Source organism: Embiotoca jacksoni, unplaced genomic scaffold (assembly GCF_022577435.1).
Source record: "Embiotoca jacksoni isolate LCO1_2020_lvr unplaced genomic scaffold, fEmbJac1.0.p SCAF_2, whole genome shotgun sequence".
Lineage (NCBI taxonomy): Eukaryota > Metazoa > Chordata > Actinopteri > Embiotocidae > Embiotoca > Embiotoca jacksoni.
Window position 1 is genome coordinate 19,185,262 of NW_027185340.1, and position 8,945 is coordinate 19,194,206.

General features: G+C 47.5%; 1 protein-coding gene across 2 annotated transcripts in view; it reads right to left on the reverse strand.

Annotated features, from left to right (window-relative positions):
- Window positions 1-7,362, reverse strand: part of hecw2a (HECT, C2 and WW domain containing E3 ubiquitin protein ligase 2a) — a 44,701-nt gene extending 37,339 nt beyond the window's left edge. Inside the window, exon 1 of one of the 2 annotated variants that reach the window (XM_069154932.1) lies at window positions 7,199-7,362. The gene's annotated coding sequence lies outside the window, so the exon portion shown is untranslated. Of the gene's footprint in view, window positions 1-6,635; window positions 6,790-7,198 lie in introns of those variants that run through there. The other variant, XM_069154933.1, reaches the window with a different exon arrangement.
- Between the last annotated feature and the right edge of the window lie 1,583 nt (window positions 7,363-8,945).

Sequence of the window (8,945 nt, forward strand, 5' to 3'; positions counted from 1 at the left end):
TTTATTGCTGGAACAATTTAATAATTCGTCTTTTGTCAATCGTGTCAAATAAAAGGCACAGTGGATTCATCCGTCTATCAAATATTGCGTGTGTTTCCGATCTTATTCCTCTCCACCACAGAGCTCCACTGTCGTCTAAGAAATACCATAAACACATCAGCGAGCCGTTACAATAACTGACGTGTTCCCTCATTAACATGAACACACACACGCACACACACACACACACACACACGCGTACGCACACACACACACACGCACACGCGCACACACACACACACACGCACGCACGCACACAATGCAGTTTGTTTTGAGACAATCCCACATAAGTCGCGCCGTCCTGTAAAGACTCAGCAACATGAGCACGAACCTTCAGCCTCAGTCTTCAACTGTTTACTCCAGTTTGCGTTAGATTTGCACGAATCTTTAGTCACCAGCTGCTTCTAAACAAGTGAAAAAGCCTTTTTTGTTGTCAGTAAGAAGAATATTTATCAGACATGGTTACTACGTCTGCACGTCTGCGAGGCTCTGACATCTGCGTGCAGCAAAAAAAAAATCGGAGACAGTGGACTGTCCGCCCGAGCCTGGTATTACAAAAAGCAAACTCCCCGCGTGAATGCATGGATCCGGGTACGCTTTACAAGTGAACCGTTTGCAGTCGTTGCATCCTACGGAGCGTGGACCTCGGGTTCATTTTGAAACTACCGGAGCAGCTTTAACCAATCAGGCTGAGCCGGAAGCGCCTGAAACTCTACCACCGCTGCAAAAAAAAACACACAGCCAACTTCAACGTCATCACACCGACGCTGGTCACCGATTGGTCCGCCCTCCGGAGTGGCCGAGCAAGCGTTAACGTGAGCAGGGCTTCCAGACTGTAATCACGGCAAAGAAAAAAAACTGAGGCTGTGAGTAACAGTCTGTTGGAGCCCGGCGACGTCTGCACAGCGAGCATGCAACTGGTAAACAACATGTCCAACAAAAGCGCTCTTTTCGTGCGCTGTTGCTGCATGTCCCGGTGTCTGGACTGCACACTTTGTCCTGTTACACAGACAAACACAACGATGTACTCCCTCGGGCCTCTAAAAACCAGAAATGCAGTCGCTTTACGGGTGCTTAAATGTCCGCATTTACTTTGCTTTAAAGAGTTAAGGCCCAAAATGTTTAGGAACTAATTGGGTCATTTTAACCAATCAGCGTGCGCCGAAACCGGCCGTCACTCTGCCACCGCTGCGACCACCTACGTGTCCAGCAAAGCGTTTTGTTTTTTTTCCCAGAGTACAGCGTATTTTCTAAATCGTTTTAATTTACACCGGCAGCTTGACGAGGTGCTGAGCGTTTGGCGAGTTGAAAAGTTAACGCTGCGCTCGTCACCGTCACCAGCCGTCCAATCACAGTGGAGAAGGGGCGGGACAAACGCGGTTAACCACCCCGACACGTGTCGCTGATTGGTCCGCCTTTCGGAGTGGCTGAGCGAACGTTAATACGAGCCGAGTTACCAAACTGTATTCACAGCTGCAGGTTTTAGCCTCTGACTGAAACAAATTGCCGCTTTTCTGTGTTTTACGACGTATTGCATGAATATTATTAAGGCGTTTGTCGTGTTAGGATGACGTAACATGATGCAGACATCATCTTGGGTGTCATTACGGGCATATCTTACCAATTTCTGTCATTTAATAGATAAAACTATTAATGAGAGCAAACTGTTCAAATCCTGAGATGAATCAATAATGAAAATAATCAATAACTATAACACCCCCTGTGTGTGTTCTGTGAGCTGTAGGTGTCATGATGTCAGTAAAGGGATTCCTCCTCATCCTCATCCTCTCCCTCCTCATCCTCCTCTCCCTCCTCCTCCTCCTCCTCTCCCTCCTCCTCTTCCTCCACCTGTGTGTGTGTGTGTGTGTGTTGGTGTCAGCAGAGAGACCCCTCTGTGCCCCTGTGGAGGTGACTGCAGCACTTTTCAGCCTGACAAAACGGGCACCTTGGGGAGCTGGCACACATGCACACGCACACACACACACACACACACACACACACACACACACACACACACACTGGCACTGAGATCTTATTGTGCTTCACTGACACATAAAGTTAAAAACACACAAGCAGCACAAAGAAGTTTTACGCACACAAACTGCAGCTGGACTGAATCATGTACACACACGTGTACATACACACACACACACACACACACACACGCGCGCGCACACACACACACACACACACACACACACACACACACACGCGCGCGCGCACACACACCTTCTGATCCCAAACAGAGTTCCTGGTTGAGAAGATGAAGACACGCTCGTCATACTAAACATGAAGCTGAAGGTGGGTGAAGACCGAGCGCTCCACGCGACTAGGACTCGCTGCAGCGAGGCCTCGCCGGACGATGCAGCTCCGTCAGTCGCTCTGACACAACACAGACCACATGCTGCCGGGGCCAGACTGGTCCCACTTCCCAGAAGGAGAGAGTGCAGCCCGGGGGGTGTTTCACTGAACACATCGCCCCCGGGAGGACGTGTCTGCGACGAGTCACTCCTCGGGAGGTATCCCTCCGTGAAAAGGCCTCGCAGAGTCAGAAAACGGCATTTACGCCAGAAGACTGATTGATGTCGTCCGCTCCGAGTTCAAAACGCTGACCTGACTATAAAAGGAAATGTGGCTTGTTGTGTGCGGATTTATGAAACCATAGAAACTGTACACAGACGGGTGTGCATGGGTTGCTCTGGTCTTTTTCCTTTTCTTTGACTCATTTAAGATGCAATCGTGCGGAAAATAGCATCATTGCGAATTTATGTTTTTGAAAACTTCATTTGACTATTATGTTTGTCAGCGTACCCATAAAAGTATAAGCTTCAAACTTCACTGATAAGCAAGAATATGCTCACACACAATATCAATACGTTTATTTTAATCACATTTACGCTGCTTAAGGAGGAAACTGGATGATAATGGGTTAAGTTAATCATTCATTAATAATGACCGGTACGCGGAGCGGTGAGGCGGTTAGTGACATCACTGCAGGGTGACACTTCCTGTTTTAACATCTGACTCATTGGCTACTTCTATTTCTGTCCGACACTTTACGGGCCTGCGAAGTCAGTGAAGCCGTGAACGTGTCGTCTGACGCAATAAAGCATTTCTGATTAACGATAATCAATCACTTTCACCACGACACTTCCACTGCACCAAACCATCACATTTCACCAGGGCTCAAACAACACCTTCACTCACCCTCCAACGTAGCTCTGTTCAAAAAAAAAAAAAAAAAAGTAAAATAAATTCTGATGAATTAAGGATGAGCAAGCAGCTGAATATCCTTTCAAGTGTTGCACCGGTAAGTGCGCAGCAGGTATTAGTGTTAAAGAACCAACATCCTGCCTGCAGACAATCTGGATCAAACCCTGCGATAGGTTTAGTTTTTAGAGCTGTTCTGATCACAGCACCACTTTGTTTACGTGGCAGAATTCCTGCGATGAAGCAGCCGACGCTCGAATATGTTCAAACCGACCCGTCTGATGTTGGACTGCGGCTTGCAGAACGGATCAGAACATCTGACACGGTGATCGCCGCGAACCCGCGCAGCAACATTGAACGGCCGGGCTCGTCGGAGGGAGCGCCCGCGTCCAACGAATAAAATAAGAGGATGGTTGAGTTCCACTCGGCTGCTTCAGTTTCGGCGTCTTGGTACTGCGCGCTCTGTCACGGCTCACTGAACGCCGTCATCGTTAGCGCTACGAGTAGCACCAAGTAGCACCAAGTAGCAGCCGTGCCCGTCGGGTTTGGACCAGTGAAGACGTCTGCTGTGAAAACAGCGATTTTGAAAGGCTCTGCGTTCTGGCCCGGCTCCCTCGGTGGATGTCTCTCAGCTTCAGTTTTCTTCTCTGCGATTACAGTCTGGAAACCCCGTTTGTGTTCACGCTTGCTCAGCCGCTCTTTAAAAGGAGGAGGGGGGGGGGGGGGGGGGGAGGGGGGGGACCGATCAGCGACCGGAGTCGCCGGTTAAGCGCAGCGACGTTGAAGCCGTTTCTAAATCGGCCGGTTCCGGCGCACACCGGATGGACAAAGGCTGCTCCGGTGGTTTCAAAACAACCCGACGTCTTTGCTCAGCGGGATACGACCAACGGCCGGCGATTCCCGATGAAGGCTGGATTAAGTCCTCCGGCCGTGCAGACCAAACTCTACCGAACGTAGCGATGAGACTTCTGACGAGGTTCGTCGCTCTCTTCCGACACGTGCGACAAAACTAAGGGAGTTGACGAGATGTCATTCGGGAGCAGTTTGTTCAAGCCCGTCGTCACGCCGACGACGACGCCGACGCCGGTGGATTGTTGAAGTGGGTTTAAAGGACCTCGAGCGGTCGAAGTAATTCACAGGAAGGAGGACGGGCGACAGATTATAACAAGGTGAACATGACGTTCGTGTCCCGAGAGAAAACAAAAGCCGACGTTAACATGTTTTAACTGACCTAATGTATTTATCATAAGCCGTGTGCTTTAAATACGTAACTAAGATACTTATGGAGGCATCCTTTAATGTCGTTAGTGGGAACAAGTTGACTGTTTTCCAGTACAACAAGTGGGGAAAGCAAGGCCAGCCGTTGTTACCGTACCGGTTGACAACAACGCATTATTTGGTATTTTCTGCAGATACAAACACCGCGTATATAAACACGGCAGCAACGTGTCAACAGATAGAAGTTGGACAGAACTGTGCGTGCAACTGATTTAACGAGTCATGAAAAAGACAAAAGTGCTAATAAACCGTATTTTGACGGCTTTGTGTTCCTGTCGATGATGCTCTGACTTCACGAAATCGGACATCGGACTTAAGGTGGTGTTTCAGTTCCAGTTTCAGACCTCCCAGTTGGATGGAAAGCACTATTTCAACCCGAACCAGATCTTCTCCTAAACCTGACCGGGTAGTTGGGGGGGGGGATCGACCTATCCAAACGACGACGGTGTCACAAGGTGATGATGAAGGTCTGGTACAGCGGTACAAGAGACAGCTCTTCTAGGTGTGAGGACACGGTGGTCCTACAGAGGGCTTTATACACTCCCATGCTGTTTTGTCGTTTCAGTATGAGGACGTGTTGGTTTGTTCACACCTCAAGAAGAAGACTCGGGTAACACGCACCTGTGTGTGTGTGTGGGGGGGGGGGGGGGGGGGCAACAAATACGAACGCCTACTAATGGACAGACCTGTTTTATTTTCCAAATGGGATCATTAGCCGTACGAACAAACTACCGTGACACGGTCACTCCACAGCGTCTCATCCTCACGTAAGCAACAGAGCCAACAGAGGACGGCTGGTCCGAACTCCACTACTGTGATCACAATCCACTAAGACTGGCCACTCATCCACAATCCAGTGTAGTATGCAGTGGACAATCAAGACTCAGCAGAAGAGAGCTTGTGACGGAGTCTTGTAGTGACCTTTCTCACTCCTTCACGGGCACGGTGTGATGATGTGTTGGTGACACCGGATAGTCTGTCTAGTCACAAACATCTGCATATATTTCCTACCCTATGAAGGAAGGTAATGTAGACTCTCACCCTCATATGAGGAACATACCTTCACGTTATCCACCCATCCACAGCTTAAAAACTCCGCGGGTGTATTTACTCATCTCCAGCTGACATTATAAGCGCTGTCCTCGGCCGGGACCAAAACATCCAACCCCTGTCAAATTCTGTCAAGTGAGGAAATCTGCTTTTTTTTTTTTTTGTTTTGGTTTGTTTTTTTTTGCAGGCATTTAGTTCCAGTTCGTCTCAGATTTCAGATCTGCTCAATGTGTCATATTTTAAAGAAAGCTGAGCAAGTTTTTCACCCAAATCCTACATTGAAAGCAGATCACAGCGGTAAAAAAAAAAGAAGAAGAAAAAAAAAAAGAAGCTTATAAACAATTTATACTGAAAGATCTCAAAGGGGAGTTTAGCTGTACAAGGCCCTGCAGCACGCAACCTCAGTTGTGACTGCAAAACGATTTGAATATCAATAAATGCCAGTGGGGCTTTACTTAAGTGTGAGCAGGTGATCATCATCATCATCATCATCATCATCATCATGTTAATGTAAACACCAGCCCCCAGCCTCCAACATCTCAGCGGAAAACAAAAAATAAAAGGACGCGAAGGTAACCCCCGCTCGTGGCAAAATCACGTCAGCAAAATCACGTTGCATAACAGTTTGTCTCCAAGTTTAATCGTTTCAAGTCAATCCGTGCGCTCGCCAGGGCCCGCGCGCGGCCGCTTTGCGCACATGACCGAGCAGGCCATATCTGGACCGCACTGTCGGAATGTGCAGGTGTCACCGCGCGCTATTGGATTACTGTGGGAATCCCCTACGTCATTCTCCTCTTCATGCATCTGTTTTCACAAGACGCGCATGCATGAATTCCAAAAAAAAATAAAAAAAATCGACCATTGAGCCCCTTCGGCGCCAAGCGATCGGAAAACCCACATCGCGGTACACGGAGGACGACGCTGCGGGTGTTTTAATGACAGATTCAGCTGCTTTTGAGCATCATCATCATCATCATCATCATCATTATGACCATCACTGCTGGAAGCCATGAACACCTACACGGTCCCCGACGGCGCACTCGGGTGGCAGAGCTTACCTTTTTTTTTTTTTTTTTTTGGCGCAGAGGTGCGGGGACGGAGGAAAACGGTGACACCTGCTCGGTGCTTTCAGGCGCGGGGGGGATATCACGGTTTAGGTCGTTATCCCTGCAGTCCAAATGAGGCGAGACGGGCGGGGTGCCGCGCTATAGGGCCCCCCCCTCCCCTGCCCTCCTCCCCTGCCCTCCCCTCCCCTCTCAGATCCAGGGCAGCTTTTTGGAGCTCGGAGTCACGTATCGAGACGGTATCCCTCTGAAACGCTGCGGCGCTGCAGAGAGGCACCTCGGTCCTCCTCGGTCCTCCTCGGTAGCAGCGTCCAGAGGTGTGTGCGCACACAAACTCCGCCACCACCTCTTCCCGCACTCTGCTGCTGCTGCTGCTGCTGCGAGCCTCAAGCGTGCAGCTCATACAGGCATCACATCCTTATTCCCTCCTCTCGCTCTGCATCGCAATGCGCTGCAGTCCCCGGCAGATGCACAGAACCAGACCGGGCAGAGCATGCAACTTGCCGTCAGTCTAAAAGAAATACAAAAAAATAAAAATAAAAAAAGACGTAGCTCACCGTAAGGATGGCGTAATGTTTGGTTCTTTGCAGTGGAGTAAGTCCTTCGTGCTCGGGGGCGCGGAGGGATTTATTCAGAGGATCGTAGCGCCTGAGATCGGACTTTTGGCTGTTGATAACATACAGTATATACACTGCATATTAATGTGGGAAAATGCCAGAGTGGGCGGCGACTCCAGACACGTCCTGCACACAGAGAGAGAGAGAGAGAGAGACTGGACGTAGTCAACCTGTAGAACAATTACACCGCAGACACATCCAATCAGAGCACTGAAACAATTATGTCCTATTGGATTTAATAATAATCTGGAGCTGTACTAGTACTTCAACAGCGCCTACATTCTCACTTTAAACTACTTCACAGCTGCTAGTGAGCCACTGCTCTGCATTATATTCCAGTTTATGGCCTACACAGAGACTTAACAACACAATAAACGTAGTAGTTAAAACACACACCCGCATCTCTCTGCACAACAATATAACTATGCAAAAAATGATGCATCTTAATCCAATGATGTAATAGGTAATGCCATGTTTTTGTTTCATTAATGTCGTTTTATTGCTCATGTTTTATTGCTAATTTATTAATTAAGCTGTCTGTCTGATGTGTTTTTATTCTGTTTGATGTTGTGCACCACTTTGGGTCAATTTGAGTTCTGTATTAATGTGCTATATGAATAAACTGACTTCTACAGGCCACTTAACGGTGAAATTGCATTCTGAATACGTTTTTCCATACAACCTGCAACGTGCCGTGTAATTAATTGAGATTAAAAAGTTAATAATAAAGTAACAAATGAGCTTAAAGGAACAAGGGGTGTCACCACTTTACCTGAAACTACTGAGAAAAATGTGGCGATGTGTTACGTTTGTATATAAAGGTGGGCTTGTTTTCTATACCTCGAGGGGCCGAGGCACCTTTTGGACACGATTAGACGGAACATTACTGAGTTCAAAATACTCGTGTTGAAATAGTTAAAGTTAAATATACTGACAGCATGAGATCCTCCCAAATGTTGCTTCTCTGTAGGTCCCGCGTCTCCTGTAATAACAGAATTGATATCCATTTGATTAAAAACGCCAATTTAAGAAGATCCTTCACCTGAAAACAACATGAAGTTACTGCAGAGGCTGAATGATCCACTGCAGCTGTCAGATTTCACACAGCAGGGAAACACCGCCCTCTGCTGGTTCAGGTCCAGTACTGCATTGCAGTGTGTTCACAGAGAACACATCATTTATAAACTCTCAGCATGTCACAGCCTGTAACTAAATAGTAATGATTATTTTCACAATGGATGCTTCCCCCGAGTATTTCCTCCATTAATCTTCCCCCCCCCCCCCCCCCAAAAAAAAGATGCACTTACATACATGCACTTACTCTCATGGCCAAACATTAAAATGACCAAAAAAAATAAATGACAATTTCAACATAAATTAAGAGAAAAAAAGTCTGCAAATCCTTAAACCTGAGCAGCTGGAAGCAGGAAATGTGTCATTTTTGCTTTGTGTAATCTGTATCTAACATTTCACTGGTAAAGTAACTTAACAGTGAGACATGTTTGACCACCAGGAGGCAGAAAAACACCGAAACAAGAAAAGAAATGAGCTGTCTTTATCTCACTGACCTCCTCAACGCTAGTTAATGTTAAGATAAAGTTACATCCACCGGCTACATCCCATATTCTCTTACCTTTTAGCTGTGGTAGGAAAAAGGTATCTCCCATAAATATTAGGCTACTTTCGT